The 12603-nt window shown below is 41.4% G+C and overlaps 1 protein-coding gene across 1 annotated transcript in view; it reads right to left on the bottom strand.

Moving 5' to 3' along the window:
- LOC147854498 (uncharacterized) overlaps positions 1-12603 on the bottom strand; it is a 90629-nt gene that overhangs the window by 29860 nt on the left and 48166 nt on the right. The gene's annotated exons all lie outside the window — the stretch shown is intronic.

Here is a 12603-nt window from a genome sequence, read left to right as displayed (position 1 = left end):
TCATTTCCTATCTTCCTTGCCGTTTCTATCCCCTAGTTTCTTCTCATAATTTTCATTGGCTTTTAGTTCTCCTCATCATTGTCTCTATTTTTTAGTTTCTTTCCCATTCTTGTTCATGTTCTAGTTCCTGGTGAGGGCCGCATGGTCGCTCATGCCCGTTCGTGTTCGAGTTCCCGGTGAGGGCCGCATGGTCGCTCACACCCATTCGTGTTCTTGTGCCTGGTGAGGGCCGCATGGTCGCTCACTCCCGTTCGTGTTCCAGTCTCCGGTGAGGACCGCACATGGTCGCTCACTCCAGTTATTTTTCATGGTCCACATCCCGGCAAGGACCAACATGGTCGCTCATGCCCATTGTGGCTCATGTTCCAGTTCTCGGTGAGGACCACACATGGTCGCTCACGCCCGTTGGTGTTCGTGTTCCAACTCTCGGCGAGGACCAACATGGTCTCTCATGCCCGTTGGTGTTCGTGTTCCAGTCTCCGGTGAGGACCACACATGGTCACTCACTCCAACTATTGTTTGTGTTCCAGATCCTGGTGAGGACCGACATGGTTCCTCATGCCCGTTGTTGTTCATGTTCTAGTTCTTGGTGAGGACCACACATGGTCAATTACTCCTGTTCGTGTTCTTGTTCCTGGTGAGGGCCACATGGTCGCTCACTCGTTCGTGTTCCATTTCTCGGTGAGGACAACATGGTTGCTCACGCCCGTTGGTGTTCGTGTTCCAACTCTCAGCAAGGACCGTTCCAGTTCCCGACAAGGACCCCACATGGTTACTCATGCCCCTTGGTGTTCATGCTCCCCGTGAGGACTGCACATGGTCGCTCACACCCGTTGATATTTGTGTTCCAGTTCTACGCAAGGACCACACATGGTCGCTCATGTCCGTTGGTGTTAAATACCTCGTCTTGTGGAAGGGTTAGTCCTTGTCTAGGATTTACAAAATACTTTTGAGGTTATCTAAGATTTTCATCAACAATATCCCCTAAAGTCGACAAACGATTTGGGAAGGCATCGTTGGAGGGGGGATAATGTCAAGATTTGAACTCTTGACATAACCATGTTGTAATCGAGTGTTATGTGTTAACCACACATCTAGCATATAATCATGTATATACTTCCTCATTGTAGGTTTTAGCTAGGATCATGTGCATAATTTCTCCCTTGTATTATTTACACTTGGCACATGCATGTGTACCTACTGCCTACATGCTCTATTGTATCACATGCGTGCAACAGGTATGCATGCCACTTAGTATAAATAGTTGAGTTCACCTTGAAGGAATTCAAGGTGAACAACGCCAGTCATGGACATATCAATCTAGTATTCTCGTTTCGCCCATCGTCTCTCCTTAATCTTCATCTCTATCTTTATGCTCATGTGTCATTCCGTCATCGCTTCGTCGTAGCCTCATCATCCGTGCTCCATCTTATTAGTCCGCACTTGGTGTGTCCGTGACACTAAAAAGCATTGCACATCTCGCAACGAACGTAGAGTCTGCCATTCTACCACCGTTTTGACCTTAGCTGGATCCATGGAGATGCCTTCCAAGGAGATGACATAGCCCAAAAATTCCACCTGGTTGCACTCGAAGCTACATTTTTCTAGTTTTCCATAAAGACCATGTTCTCGAAGCCGTTTTAGTACTAACAGTACATGAGAATCATGCTCTTCTTGGGTCTTCAAATAAACCAGTAAATCATCCAAATAGATGATCAAACAAACATCCAAGAGATCTCGGAATATATCATTTGTCATGTGTTGGAAGACTGTTGGTGCATTAGTGAGACCGAATGACATGATCGTATATTCGAAGTGCCCATATCTAGTGCGGAACGCGGTCTTCCATTCATCTCCTAGTCGGATCCGTACGAGGTTATATGCTCCTCGTAAGTTGATCTTTGTGAAGAACCTTGCACCATTGATCTGTTCTATAAGACTTGAGATAAGGGGAAGTGCATACCTATTCCTGATGGTGACCTTATTCAAGCCGCGATAGTCTACGACGAGACGAAGTGATCCATCCTTTTTCTTGACGAAGAAAATGGGTGCGCTGGTTGGAGATTTCGAATGTCGAATGAAACCGTTTGCCAAATTCTCCGCTATATAGGCTCAAAAGACTTCAAGCTCGGTTGGTGAAAATTGTAGATTGATCCCCATGGTGGCTCTTTTCTCAGTTGTAAATCGATGGGGCAATCATATGGTTGGTGGTGAGGAAGCGTATTGGCTTGTACCTTATCGAACACATCGGCATACTGATGATACTTCTCCAGAAGTTGAATTGTGGTTTCCTCTTTAGTAGTGTTGGAAGGTTTTACTGATACCACGAAGACAAACATTGCTTCCTTGCATCCTTCCTCACACAATTGATGTAGCGAAATGGTTGCAATCTTATGAGTAGATCCTCGGATTTGTCGATACCGGATTTCTCTTGTTCTCCAATCTATGTTTGGGTTATGTAATTCGAACCACGGTAACCCCAAGACAATTGGATGATTTGGACTACTAATTATATTAAATGGTACTACACACACCAAGTTATCTAGGACAACTTGAATTAGCTCTGACTCCTCTACGATTTTTCCCGAAGCAATAGGATGACCATCAATAACTGCTACAAATGCTGGGCAAGAGAGTTTTCTTAGGGATATCTTATGAGCTTGGGCAAAATTCCTATCCATGAAGTAAGAGTTGGCTCCGGAATCTAAGAGTGCTAAGACATGTACTGGAGGAGTACTTTTATTACTAACCATTACTTGAGCTAAGAACACATTGCTAACTTGCTTAGAGGAAATGGAACCACTAATGGGTTGCACAGATCTAGGGTTGTCCAACCAAACGACTCCTATTTTGGCTAGACATAATCGTTTAATTCTTCTTCTAGTTGACTAAGGATTTCAAATTTGTTTGAAAGGCTTGGCCTATTAGGACTACCGGACACACCTAGAGAAATAGACTCAGGTTTAGTACTATTGGTACTAGCTGTTATTTGATTTACCTACCTTCTTGGCCAATGGGGACAATTCACTGCATTATGCTCCAGTCCACCGCAATAAAGACATAATCGATTTTCCCAGCGTCGCTGCTTTTCTTCTTCCGATAGTGGTCTACGACAATGTGTGGTGTCGATTTCCATTGGAGTCAGAGTATTTGTTGGAGACGTATTAAATGACTCCCTTGGGAAAGGCTTTGCTACAACTGAAGCGTATGTGGGCTCCGATCTTGCCCTCGGCATTTGAAACTGACGTTCCGAACGTCATTCGAAGGGACAGTTATCGCATCGTACTGTGTGACTGATTGCTTCTGTCAATGACTTTAGTTCTTCGTGGAAGGTCAAGAGTAAATCCTTGACATCGTTACGTAGGCCATAACAAAATTGCTCCATTAATGCTTGGTCATCCCAGGGGATAACGGAGACAAGTAGACAGAAATCTACGGCGTATGCAGAGGCTGGACGATCACCTTGACGTGATCGTCGGATTTTGTTGATTGTTGTCCTTATGCTATCAGTATCTCCAAAACAGGTGTTAAACTGACTTATAAACTCTTCAAAATTGTTTAGTAATGGAGATTCATTTTCTAACAATGGAACAAACCATGCCAAAACTAAGTCATTTAACAACGTGCCTACTAGACCCACTCATGATGCATCAATGGGATATCGGGAAGGATGCATTTGAATGAGTAATCGTACCTGATTAAGGAATTCTCTAAACTGTGATCGCGTTCCATTGAATTTGATAGGAAGGCCGATCTTGGGTTCTTTATGAATCCCTTGCATACGTGGTCCTTGTTGTTGCAATGCTACAATGGTCACTTTGAGCTATTGCACGCGTAACGCTAGTTCCCCTTGTTGTTGTTGCATATGCTGCTTCTCTAAGGAGATTTGTTGAAGCTCCCCCAATAGTCATTGATTTTCTTGTTCCGATGTGAGAAACTTCTCTTTGAAGCATTGCAACTCCGAGAAAACAGATTAATATTCTTGAGCGCTAATAGTGGCCATAGTATGAGAGAAAAGAGGAATAAGAGATTAGTATAAAGGGAGGGAGAAGTAAGAAGATAAAAGGAAGAGAAGGAAGGAGACTAGAAATCGGTTCAAATTGTCAAGAACAATACTAAGACAGAGAAGTATTGTCAGGAACAATACTAAGACAAAGAAGGAATTAGTACTAAAAGATGAGGATTAGTACTAAGGGAGGTGTAGAACTCTCAGGAGAAGGAAAGAGTGAGAGAGAGAGAGAGAGAGAGAGAATGATGATAACGTGTGAAGATGTTAGGAGTTGTTATCATTATTGTTGTATAGACGCAAAGAGATAGATAGATAGATAGATTATATTATCGCCTTCGGAGGTCAAATATGACCTATGAGACAAAAAATATTACATTTCATGTGATACATGTGAAAGTGAGTAGTGACTCTCGATGTTCAAGAACTTTACCAATGAATGTTGCAATCGAGAGTGCACATTGTGGTTGTGAGAGGAATTCATGTAAGGATTGGGCTCGGTCGAAGAGATGTGGAAAGCATGGTCGAATATGATCAAAGGCAGAGCATTGTATCAAAGTGTGATACTCAGACTCGCGAACTTGTGTAAGGCAAAGTGTGCATAGCCGACCACTCTCATCACTTGTGCACCAACACCATGTCTCACATTGCAATGCATGTGAGCTAAATCACATGGAAGCAATGGTTCGAATGGCAGGTAATGGTATGGGCTCTAACATGTATCAATGTGTATGATTTCCCTATTCTGCAAAGAAGATGGTTTTGTAGTTAGGTGCGACATGTGTAGTATAATGTGTGAAGCGTGAGCCTCCACATTTGTCCCATGACATGATACATTGGCATTGCAAAAAGACCTCATTTACAGAGGAATCTAGTGATGCATCATGAAGCAAGTGTCTCACATCCCATCTACCAAACCATTTTTCTATATCTTGCATCCAACCGGAACACAAAAGCCAAGCAAGGAGCATAGGAGCTGAAACAAGAGAGCTATGAACAATCGATACAAGGCCGAAATCGAGAATCTGCTACAAGCTGATTGTGACAATCGAACTGATTTGAAAGAAGAACTATTTGAACAAATCGATTCGACCGACTCAAACTATCCGAACCTTTAGACCAACAGAATCAGGCTAGACATCAACTTTAGCTTTGCCAACTCGGCTACATGCCGACTAACTTGTAATAAAAATTTAGATTAATTTTGTAATCTAGGTTTATGGGGAGATAATCCCAATCACTTGTACATGTAGGAAAGAGTAGTCCTTTTACGGGGGAGTTTGTTGCCATAAAAGGCCGACTCCTTCCACTTTGTATCCTAGTGTGAACTCGTCTAAAGAGTTAGGGCTTAATATATAAGCAATAACCTAACGTTGTAAAATGTGCTTGTTGATCATTCTTGTATCTTAAGTCTCTGAGAGAGAGAGAGAGAGAGAGAGAGAGAGAGAGAGAGAGAGAGAGAGAGAGAGAATAGAGAAATAATGAAAGCTTCCATTAAAGCCCAAAATTGTGTCTATGCTTCTGTCTGTTCTCCTGCCATACTTTACTTGTAGTTTGCTGAGCACATAACCGACAGTTCTCTACATACTTCTGCATACGCATCGAACATCATCCACAATAGAGGGAAGACTGACACCTCTAGACACCATAGGCAAGATACAAATGATGATACAACACATAGAGAGTGAAACAATACACATAGAGGGAGAGCAGATACGGTAAACCCAATAATCAATAAATAGAGAAATAAGATACAGGACTAGCCTCGGGCCGGATATAAAGCTCGAAGCTCTACGAACAACATGCACACCGATGAGCCTCTAGTCCAGAGCACACGGGCTTCCTACGCGAGCAGAGACCTCACCAACACTTAACCGGATACTCAGAACATGAAATAGACGCTCTAGAGCTCAAACCGACAATGTCTTCCCTTCCCAAACAATGGATCCTTGTAACGGACTTCCTCCCCTCCTTTTATAGTCCAAGGAGGGCCAGTTACATCAACATTCATGACAACCACTTCTGTCAACGATTCTCTCTCTCTCTCTCTCTCTCTCTCTCTCTCTCTCTCTCTCTCTCTCTCTCTCTCTCTCTCTCTCTCTCTCTCTCTCTATAAGGAACACTTTTTGCACTTCTCTAAGTTAGGTTTCATTACACGACCAAGATATCTAGATACATTCTTATCAAATGCACTAAGGGTGGCCATTGGACAACTTAGGATATCATCTCACCAACTTGAGATTGAGAATGGTTGAGCTAATAGAGTACCTAGAGAGGAAAAGCTATGTAGGTTATGCCACATAGAGATAGAGGATGAGTATCACTTCACATGCAAGTGCCCAACTTATGCCGAGATACGGCTGGAATACCAAGACATATTAGGACCCTCTCCCACCCTCTCCAAACTATTAGATACCCCGAGTGTAAAAAGACTAGGTAGGTATATCTTAGAGACAAAACAACATAGGGAGAATAAATTACAAACTGTTAATCATAACCCTTTTACTATTCATCAACATGTAACTAGTGTAATTTTTCAGGAACAAGGGGAGACGATGATTGTGGATACACTTATGCCGCTCGGCCTCTCCCTTGAGGGAGCAGAAATACAAAGAACAACCAAACACCCTCGGATGTTGGGCTTCAAAACAAGTCGACGTCGTGGAGTAGAAAAGATTAAGAAGATAAGGGAACGTGAGCTACGTCGACTAGAAGCTATGGTTGGGGTACCTTTTACATTGGGACCACGGGCCACATCCACATCGCAACCCTTTGACCTCCCGCTTCTCTTCGAGAGACTTGGATGGAAATGAAATTAGGCTTAGTATAACATCTTTTCATTGTAGAACATGTTTTTTTAGAACTATTTTTTATCTTATTTTGAATTTTTTACTTTCGATGAATGGGTAAATATCCCATTTTTTGTAAACCATTTGTCTCATGGGCCAAAATTGACCTTAGAAGACGTTAATATATCTTTCTTTCTCTCTCCCCCCCCCCCCTTTTCCTTCCATCACACACTTCATTCCCCCCTTTTTATGGGATCTTAAAAGTACTCATTTAAGTCACAATGTCTCGTCCTTATTATACTCTACTTATTTACATTTGTTTTTATACAAAAAAATTTATGTGCATCCGTGCAAACCCCCGTTCCCATACGGTCGATGAGCTTTTCTCCCTTTTATCCGAATCCTCCACGACACCGGGTTTGTTCGAGTATTCTTGCATTACCTCCTAACATATAGCATTGAAGGAAGATTCCATAATGCAACACAGACATTGGCACGTCTATATGATAGAGGCGGTTTCTTTCGACATCACTTCTTTGGCAAAACAAGTTGTCAAACAATGCTTTTTTAGCGTGGAACTTAGCAATGGGGACGATTTTGGCTCGAACCGAACCGAACCGAACCGTTAAGCCATGGTTTAACAATTTATTGGTTCAAAGATAAATAAACCATTTGGTTTGGTTTCAAATATTATGATCCAAGTTGGTTTCGGTTCAGTTTGGTTTTGAATTTCATGGTTTAGCGGTTTATTGGCTTATTGGTTTATCGGTTTCAGTTCGGTTTGGTTTTGAATTTCACAGTTTAGCCGTTTCGGCTTATGTGGTTTGGTTTAAAAGTTTAAAAGTTTTGAAGGTTTAAAGGTTTAGAGGTTTAGAGGTTTGCTTTGGTTTTGATTTATGATAAACCGATTTGGTTTGGTTCTAAAATTTTCATAAATTGTTTGGTTTAAATGGCTTCATAAAATTTAAATAGTTTGGTTTCGTTTTTAATATAAATAAATGGTTTGGTTTGGTTTGGTTTGGTTTCAAGGCCAAGAAACTGAACCACGCCCATTGCTAGTGGAACTAACAAAATAAAATACAACGACGTGTTTGTGATCTTTTGCCATTTGTAGTAATCCAACTTTGATGGTTTTGGTAATGACTATTATGCATTAGAATAAAGCAATATATATCTACCTACAACTGGAATACAAGGATGGACACAAAATTACCTATTGGATGATCATCAACATCGGTTGTTTCTGTTGGCTCACCAAGTTTATTGCACTCATGAACCAATATCGAAGTCAGCATCCTCATTAGTCTCTACCTTTGGTGCCTCCATGTTGTTTTTAGCCTCCAATTTTCTTAAGGTGTTGCTTTTGATACCCCTTCTTACAAAAACCCTGCAACCATTAATGAAGTTAGAACACATGCATTAGCAATATAGTCTCCTATACATTGTTGAAAAAGATTCGGATCAATACTTCCCTTCAATGGGTCTTCTTTCACCCCAATCATAATCAATGTCAAGGAACTATGGGGACTTGACAATTTGAATTTATTTTCGACGACTATTTGGTTGAGGAATACATGGAGTCATTGAATACCCTTGAAGTCCTTCTAAGGACTACTCCGTTTGATGACAACTCCACATCAGTGTGGATTTTTGGAGATCTTTCTTTAAGAGTTAGAGAGACAACTCTTGCATGCCATATGGCACCTACAATTACATATAGTGAAGTTGCCATCTCTAGAGTTGTGCATTGGTTCTATTCTGTCTTTTATATTTGACTATTGTGTTAATCTACTAAAGATTTGTTGATGGTTTTTCATTCTTTCCTTGTCTTTTGTGAGTAGGTCAAACATTGTGTTGCCCAAATTCCAACAATGCTATCCTAAGTCGATACAAATACAATTCATTGGTAAAATTAATAATTTACCTTCAAACCCTCTCTAAGCTACCTATAATGCAATACATTGTTAATCCCAACAAAAAACCCGTCTACCACATTAAATGCATCTCTCTTTGTGTTGACACTCAAGCATGTACTGTCACTTGTTCGTACCAACAACTCCCAAAATGTATTGTTTTTTGAGGTACATCCAATGAACATAACACTTAATATATTGTGGAAACTATGCATAGACATATATTCTTGATTATTTTGAATAAAAGAAGTTCGGAAAATCATCGTAAAAGAGCGGATATATTAGGAGATTAACATCAAATCATTATAATATACTTCATAATATTTGACATATAATTTACATGTAATTTAAGAACTTATTATGTGATGAAGAGATATAAAGAAAAGATAAAGAACAAAAGAGGAAGAGAAAGGAATGAATGATACAATATTTGTTTTGTACACATAACATTGTTGAGGGTAGGTCATTAATATTTACATTAATGAAGGGTACGTTCACTAATGTTAAAAAGGGGACTAATGTGATTGGATAGAAGGAATGATAAGTGCATGCACTATCATGATTTGGACAACCAATGAAATTATGGAGTCTTTTAGAAAGGCACATCTATTCAAGGGGCCTAAGAAAAGGTATAAATATGAGGCTTAGCTACCCTCATAGGGACATTACATCGGAAGGCTACTTTCTTAGACACCGATGGTGCGGGCTAGGCTTTCATCTCGACGATCGTGTTTATCTCTTCCAAGGTATTAGTCATCCTAATATCCGGCAGTATGGGACGTCCATGGTAGGTTGGCTATGTCTAGATTATAGCTCGAGGGTGGTCAGGTGGAACGGGTTCTTCTATCCAATCTATTTTCCTTCTTTTACTTTACTTTGGTCTATTAATTAGTAATAGACACTAAATCTTGGCAACTCACATGCCATGAGTTTTGTGGTTGTTTGGATGCTTCAAGCATTGCAAGTTAAGCATGCTTGAGCCAAAACAGTACTAGGATGGGTGACCTCTCGGGAAGTCCTTGATACATCCATGATAGTAATGGTTTTGGTGGGGGCATTGCTATCGAGAGTGGACGTGCTCTGTATTTGAGCGGTGTACTAACCCACACTCCTTGTTGGTCGTAAGGCACTTGTTAATAATTAGGTAATTAATTAAGCAAGGGTTAATTAGTACCTAATTATGTGATTAGTTGATAAGCGGAAGATTAAGTGATATGTGTGTGTATGTGTGTGAGGGGAAGAGAGAGAGAAGTACACTTTATGAGCAACACAAGATGGGGGATGATTAACTCTATATTAAATTAGAATTATCATCATCAAATACAAAAATACCCACAATGAGGTATATATACATCTCATGTGCAAAGGTGCACATGTGTGAGTAGAATATAGGTACTCAGGTGTAAGTCCTATATTAAATGTACTTAGGAGTGGTGGATCTAGAATATCCCACTTAAGTACAAGGTCCTATTTAAGGCGTTATAGTCAACAACACTTTTAACTAGATTCTCTCTAGGTAACTACAAAGTTACATGGTTGACTAACTAACTAAACTAAGTTGAGCTTGGTCTCTCAACACGCCCCCTCAAGCTCAAGTGTGAGGCGTCTGAAATTCGCTTTGGCTTTTATCGACTTTGTGTGCTTCCATCCAGCCTTCGGCTTTCTTCGTCATGGCAATCTCGGTTCCTCCCCCTCAAACCAGTGATGAAGGCTTGTAGTGTATGGGCGAAGGTTGACTACTTCCACCCATCATGGGTTACAAGCCGCTTCGGTGGAGCTCTTGCGTTCTTGTTCGGTCACTCCCTTCATCGCGAAGGCATATCGATGGGCCATATACTCGTTGTTGTCGAGCCGAGTGACGGGGTTCTTAGCTCTAGATGAGCATCAAAGTTTTTCGCTCGCCGATGTGAGCGCCTTCTTTGCTCCGGTTGTTTGCATGATGGGTACACCAAACTCACTGTCTAGTGAGGGAGCCGACACATCCGAATCACTATCATCGGGGTGATTGACTTCGTATTCGGGCATCTTATCTTTGCCTTTGTCCAAGTCCGTACTTGGCCGCGACGTGCTTGGGTTGTGTGGGGGCTCTAGTGGCCCACTAGGCCTTGTCGTAATCGAACTTTCTTTGAACATGTGTTCAAAGCGATCTCCTTCTTCTACCTCTTGTTCAGCGGATTCCGGGTCAAGCGGAGTCGGAGTCGAAGTTGTCTCTGGTGCGTACCAAGATGCAGACTCGTCGAAGACTACGTCTCGACTTACCCGAACCGCTTAGGTAGAGGGGTTGTAGCACTTGTATGCCTTCTTCACAGACGAGTATCCTATGAGGATACATTCCTCTAACTTCGCATCAGGCTTCTATTGTTGTTCATTCGGGATGTGTACATTCGCAATGCTTCCGAACACCTTGAGGTGTGACAGGATCGACTTCCTTCCGACGAGGAGTTCGTAGGGAGTTAGCTCATGGACTCCATTGGTGGTGCACCGGTTCATGAGATAGACGGTCGTGGATGCCGCGATGGCCCAATAAAAGTTTGACATGTGCTTCTCATGCAACATGGCCCGTACTACCTCGAGTATTTGCCGATTTTTCCTTTCGGCGACTGCATTTTGTTGGGGTGTGTGTTGGCATGAGAATTCTCTCCGAATGCCTTCACTTTAGAGATAGGAGTTGAATTCATCGGAGAAGTACTCCTTTCCTCCGTCAGATCGTAGGCATCAAATGTGCCGACCGGTTTCTTTTTCGACTTGGCCCTTGAGTTTTTGGAAGTGGGAGAGCACTTTGTTGCTCTTCTTCATCAGCAAGATCGAAGTGTAGTGTAGGTAGTCGTCGATGAAGGTGACGTAGAATCAACATCTGTCGATCGTCAGCGTTTGAGCCGGTCCTTATACATGCATCGGGTCGAGCGTGTTTGCCCTAATCGCACATGCTCACCTCATGACCCTTTTGCATATGATGTTGAGTATGGCACCTTCCCTTTATTGAGCCATCACTTGGCCGATTCTATGGGATGTTGTGGTCTTAACGAGGTGTATGTCGTCTACCTATGCCACTCTACTCTCTATTGAGCTATCACTTGGCCGATTCTATGGGATGTGGTGGTCTTCTGGAGGTACATGTCAATTACCCTAGGGTTTCTTACCTTAAGGTATGCTTAATGTTCCATACACCTAATTGGTTATTATTCTAATTAATTTCTAATTACACAAATTTTCGTTTCACTTTTGTATGATTTTCTAATAATTGTCATTTAGTACCCACCCACAATTAACTCTCATTTTTCCCTTCCTTTTCATGTTTAAAGTCTTTATGTGCGTTTACCTATGATGTAACGCTTCCGTGTAGACTAATTTTTCGATTGAGTGGGCATCATGCCATTTTTTGAATGATTTTTTCCAACGACTCATCTAGGTTGAACTCAAATTATCGAGCCTTAGAACTCGAGTAAAACCACATGAGGGCACATGAATTCCCCTATTGATGTTTTACTCATAAATTTGAGTACTACATCTTTGCGCACAACACCACCACCTTTGTATCAACTTGTACTCTTAAGGCACAATTTCCTCACTTCATATTGCAAGAGTGCAATCTTTTAAAGTAGGGGAGTATGTTATGTACACATAACATTGTCGTGTCGAAGCACGTCGCGTATAAGAGCTTGGCGTTGTCGCGAAGATTCGCGCTTGCGTGTGCTACTCGAGTGACCACCGGGGTCTTGGATTGGGAGGATGTTTGCAAAATTATCGAAGAGATGACGATCAATGTAAGATTAGATGAAATTGGTTTACTTGAGAAGAAGAAATATTGTACACTTGAGAAGTAGAAAATATGAAGAAGATAAAGACAAATATAATTATATTGATTATAATGGTGTTGGTGATATCACATATTGAG

The sequence above is a fragment of the Azolla caroliniana genome, unplaced genomic scaffold, assembly GCF_043228905.1.
Source record: "Azolla caroliniana isolate FFs.n. ecotype wild unplaced genomic scaffold, voAzoCaro1.0.p SCAF_15, whole genome shotgun sequence".
Classification (NCBI taxonomy): Eukaryota; Viridiplantae; Streptophyta; class Polypodiopsida; order Salviniales; family Salviniaceae; genus Azolla; species Azolla caroliniana.
This window is presented reverse-complemented; position numbering and strand designations above follow the sequence as displayed.